General features: G+C 57.7%; 1 pseudogene; it reads left to right on the forward strand.

Moving 5' to 3' along the window:
- The first annotated feature begins 806 nt into the window (after positions 1-806).
- Positions 807-4,894, forward strand: LOC103264365 (annotated as a pseudogene).
- The last annotated feature ends 236 nt before the right edge of the window (positions 4,895-5,130 follow it).

Consider the following 5,130-nt stretch of genomic DNA (forward strand, 5'->3'; position numbering starts at 1 on the left):
AAATCTCTGGGCAGTCATTTGCTGACCACTAAGCTGAGTAGAGAATGTATTGGCCACACTTAACTAGGAATGGTGATGTTACAGAATTAGTTCTGTGTGTGTCTGTGTATATGTATGTTTTCTGAGAGTGGGTGGCATGTTATCTGTCCATGTATGAGCATGTGGGAAGTAGTTCAGGAATGTATGAGATGTGTGTGTGATCAGCTGTGTCTGAGTATCTGGGTGTTGCAAGTGTGCAGTATGAATGACTTGCCCCATGTTTCCTCAGATCATTATGACCTTCCTAAGGCCTCAGACAAATGCAGATGTCAAGCAATGTGGTGGAGGCCACTCAGAACAGGCAGGCAGGAAGAAGGAAGGGCAAGGATACATCCTGGGAGAGAGGTATAGTCACATTAGAAAGTATGGACCTGGTGGGGAGCTGTGTGGGAGGGTCATGTCAGACCATGGTTATCCCTGAAGCCTGTACAGAGCTGGAAAGTTGGAGATGGGGAAAGAGAGTGACACCTGGTTTGGCCCTTCCACTGTCCTATCCTGGGTAGGCAACTGAAGCAGGTAGCAGGGGCAAGGAACTTTGGAACTGCCTCATCCCAACCCTGCCCTTCCATTGCACTCTCTGGCAGCACAGTCAACACTGCAGGTTGACTCACAGCAGAGAGCAAAGGCCAATGTCAGCTCCTTTATAAGGAAACAGCCAAGGCTAGTAGAGCACTCTGTGTAAGTGTGTCCTGCCTGGCCCTCTGTGCCTAGTGGAGTGGGGTGTGCTGGGTTTGTCCAGAGGAGCCCTGTGTGTAGCAGGGGCAGCCATGGGGTTGCTGACGGGGGATGCACTGGCACCCGTGGCCGTGCCGTGGCTATCTTCCTGCTCCTGGTGGACCTGATGCACAGGCGCCAGCGCTGGGCTGCACACTACGCGCCAGGCCCCATGCCACTGCCCGGTATGGGCAACATGCTGCAGGTGGACTTACGGAACCTACCATACTGCTTCAGCCAGGTGAGGGAGGTGGTGGTGGATGCTGCAGAGGTCCTAGGAATGCCTCCCCCCTCCCCCCAGCCCCCAACCCAAACAAGCGGCAGATATGGATGGTGGGTGAAGCCACAGGCTGGACTAGGAGCTGAACCCCAAAGAGGAAGCAGGATTCAGAGGCTTCCCAAGAGAGGATGTTTCTACAGGGCCTGAAAGACTGGATTTTCCAAAGGCCAAAATTTGGGAGGGCAAAAGCCTGGAGGTGGGATGCAACTTGGCACTAGGCTTGCAAGCCAGTTGGACAGCATATAAGTTATGAAACCCTGTGTCCCGTCCGATCACACCTGAAGGCAAGGTCTTGGGAGTGGACAAGGAGTTGGGTCCTCAGCACCATTTAAACCAGGAAATGGAGGCTGAGAGCGGTTCAGTGACCAGGTGCAAATCTTTTGCTGCTGTGGGTCCTTGGGCCTCACACTCACCTCCAGGAACACCAGTTTGCTCCTCTGTAAAATGAGATGCTCCTTGGGGCCGACTGATCATTTCAGTGATTCAAGGTCATAGCTGCGGGGTAGATCCAAACCAAATACCTCAACCACGAGGAAGTGACCCTCCCCACCCCCGACCCCCTACTCATCATCACGAGGCCAGGTCTCCTCCTGGCACAGTCTCGGGCGTCCGCCAGGATTTGCGCGGTGAGTCTGGGACCCGAAGCCTGGCGGGAACCACGGCCTGACTGAGGCCCTGTCCCTCCGCCTCCAGCTGCGGCGCCGCTTCGGGGACGTGTTCAGCCTGCAGCTGGGCTGGACGCCGGTGGTCGTGCTCAACGGGCTGGAGGCCGTGCGCGAGGTGCTGGTGACCCGCGGCGAGGACACTTCCGACCGCGTACCTATGCCCCTCTTTGGACCCCTGGGCTTCGGGCCGCGCTCCCAAGGCAAGAGGCGGTGTGGGCGAAAACCGCGGCCGTGCGGGCAATGATCGGAGCCAGGACAGGGCCTAAAGGGAGCGGATACTTGTAGGTGGGAGGCAAAAATAAAACTGAGAAGGCGGTGGGCGGCCAGTGGAGAAAGGAGCCCGCGGGTGGGGCGAGGGCGGGGCCTAGGCCTGGAGTGGGAGAGAAACCGGAAGGTCCGGTGGTCAGGGAGGAGAAGCTGTGGGCGGGGACTGTACTCAGAGGTAGTGGGCACTTGAGTGACGGGGAGTGGGGGTTGTCTCGGCTGGGGGGGGGGAACATTCTTGAAGGAGCTGTGCGTCGGTCTTCAAGGGGAGGCGCCAAGGGGTGGGCTGCAGAGGGCGGGGCCAGGGCCTCTCCAGCGGCGTCCGGGTAATCGCCCATCTCCCAGGAATTTTCAATGCGCGCGACGGGCCCGCGTGGCGCGAGCAGCGGCGCTTCTCCGTGTCCACCCTGCGCAACTTCGGCCTGGGCAAAAAGTCGCTGGAGCAGTGGGTGACCGAGGAGGCCTCCTGCCTCTGTGCCGCCTTCGCGAATCACGCCGGTGAGTGATGCCCGGAGGCACACAGGCCGGGAACAGGGGAGATGGGGACGCGGGAAAGAGACACCCTGACCAGCATCTCCTGTGCCCAGGCCGCCCCTTTAGTCCGAACGCCCTCCTGGACAGAGCCGTGAGCAACGTGATCGCCTCCCTCACCGTGGGGCGCCGCTTCGAGTACGACGACCCTCTCTTGCTCAGGATGTTGAACCTAGTTGAGTCCCATCTGAAGGAAGAGAGCAGCGGCCTGGCCATGGTACTGGGGATTGATGGGGCATGCAGGAGTCCAGACGGGGCAAGCTCCGAGAAGGTGCGTGGGCCTACACCTGGGTCTCTATAAAGGGTTTCGGGAAAGGACATTCATTCCAGGAGAGGCCACTGCAAGAGGAAAGGCCTGGAGGGGAGAAATCTCCAAGAGTAATGGGAGAGGTGGGTTCAAGGTTAGTTAACTCCAAGAAAGGGCCGAGTGCCTCCTGTCCAGCTGAAGGCCCCCCAAACCAGGAGGTTCCAGTTTTGGTTTCTTCTTCTTGACCCCAGGGGCCGTGAGCGATTTTAGAGGCTGGCACTAGTTGGGGGAACCAGGTCAGTGGATGGAACATGCAGGCCCTAGATCCACCTTGGAGATGGCTGGAGCCTAAGACTGATGTAGGTGGACCTGGAACCTGGGAGAGATCCAGGCCCCCTTCTGAGGCTTGTGCAGGTGCTGAATTTTGTTCCAGTTCTCCTACGCATCCCTGGGCTGGCTGACAGGGTCTTACATAGTAGGAAGACCTTCCTGGCACAGCTAGATGAGCTGGTGACTGAGCACAGGATGACCTGGGACCCAGCCCAGCCCCCAAGAGACCTGACCGATGCTTTCCTGGACAAGATGGAGAAGGTGAGGAGCCGCTGCTAGGGACTGGGCCAGGGGTGGTGAGTTGAGGGTCCTGTGAGGAGTGAGAGGAGGAGGCAAGGTGTGGCCAGAGCATCACCCAGTGAGGCACACCAGCACTGACCACTACAGAATGAGAGGACATCTGGGGGCTTCCTCCCTCTGTTCTGAGCCCATCCTCTGTACCTGGCTCAGGCCAAGGGGAACCCCGAGAGCAGTTTCAATGCTGAGCACCTGTGCCTGGTGTTGTCTGACCTGTTCGCTGCCAGGATGGTGACCACCTCAACCACACTGGTCTGGGCTCACCTGCTCATGATCCTGCACCCAGATGTGCAATGTGAGTTCAGCTGGAGGTCTAGGCAGGGACGGGAAGTGTGGTGGCCAAAGGAGGAAATATTCTAGCTGGGGTCCCTGAGGTTAGTTGGCACAGTAGGCTGCCAGGCTCCCGTAAGAGCGGTTCCCTCCTCCAGTGGGCTTAGCTCCGAACATAGGAGCCAGGAGAGGGTGAGTGTCCACTCCCTGGGTTCTGATCCACCATGGCAACGCTTGTCCAGGCCGTGTCCAACAGGAAATTGATGAAGTGATAGGGCAGGGATGGCGACCAGAAATGGCTGACCAGGCCCACATGCCCTTAACCACTGCTGTGATTCACGAGTTGCAGCGCTTTGGGGACATTGTTCCCCTAGGCGTGCCCCACATGACCTCCCGCGACACTGAAGTGCAGGGTTTCCTCATCCCCAAGGTAGACCTTGGGACCTCCTCACCTAGATCAATACTAAGTGTCTGCTGGTGGCCCCAGCCTCACCACTGCCAGTTGGGGACAGCTCAGAGTCAGGCCACCCAGTCCTCGATGCCACAGTCAACTACTGTCCCAGCCTGGGTGTGATTTACAGAGCATGCAGAGCCCCAGTTTAGTAGGAAAGACAAACTGAAACATTGTACACTGTTGGGAAGAACAAGTGCATGAAGAGAGGAGACACAGAGTCCCCCTTGGAGTCATTAGGGGGTTCCCAGAAACTTCTTGGGCCAAAGGTTACTTAAAAGATTCCAGCAGATGCCAGCTAAAGCGTGTGCCCCTGTGGGTTTGGTGGCAGGAGTTCCAACAGCCTAGAGCCCAGTCACCACTAATGCCAGGCTTCTCCTGCCCAGGGGACCATGCTCTGCACCAACCTGTCGTCGGTGCTGAAGGATGAAACCATCTGGGAGAAGCCCTTCCGCTTCTACCCTGAACACTTCCTGGATGCCCAGGGCCACTTTGTGAAGCAAGAGGCCTTCATGCCTTTCTCAGCAGGTGCCTATGGGGTTCCCAGCTCCCTGCCACCTTCCTGGTAGTCTTGGAGGGCTGGAACCCAGGGCCCAGGCTCAGTGAGCCCTCCTCACCTACCCACAGACAGGCGTGTATGCCTGGGGGAGCCCCTGGCCCGCATGGAGCTCTTCCTCTTCTTCACCTGCCTTTTGCAGCACTTCAGCTTCTCGGTGCCTGCTGGACAGCCCCGGCCCAGCGACCACGGTGTCTTTTCCTTCATGGATATCCCGTCCCCCTACCAGTTGTGTGCTGTGCCCTGCTAGATGGGCCATAAACCCCAAATCTGCTCCTCAGCTGGGATCCTGACATACAATAAACCAGTCTAGTAGTTCACACTTGGTTTCTGAGTTTTACTTAGCCACTGTGACTAGGCCCTTGCCGTATTGGGTTCTCACACCTGCCTGAAGTCAGCCCTCACTCCCAGCCTCATCTGTCCTTACCCTATCACTTGACTTTGCTTGAGTTATTCATACTCAGAAGTTAACAGCTGACCCCCAAG

Source organism: Carlito syrichta, unplaced genomic scaffold (assembly GCF_000164805.1).
Source record: "Carlito syrichta isolate Samal-C Ts95f unplaced genomic scaffold, Tarsius_syrichta-2.0.1 Scaffold305648, whole genome shotgun sequence".
Lineage (NCBI taxonomy): Eukaryota > Metazoa > Chordata > Mammalia > Primates > Tarsiidae > Carlito > Carlito syrichta.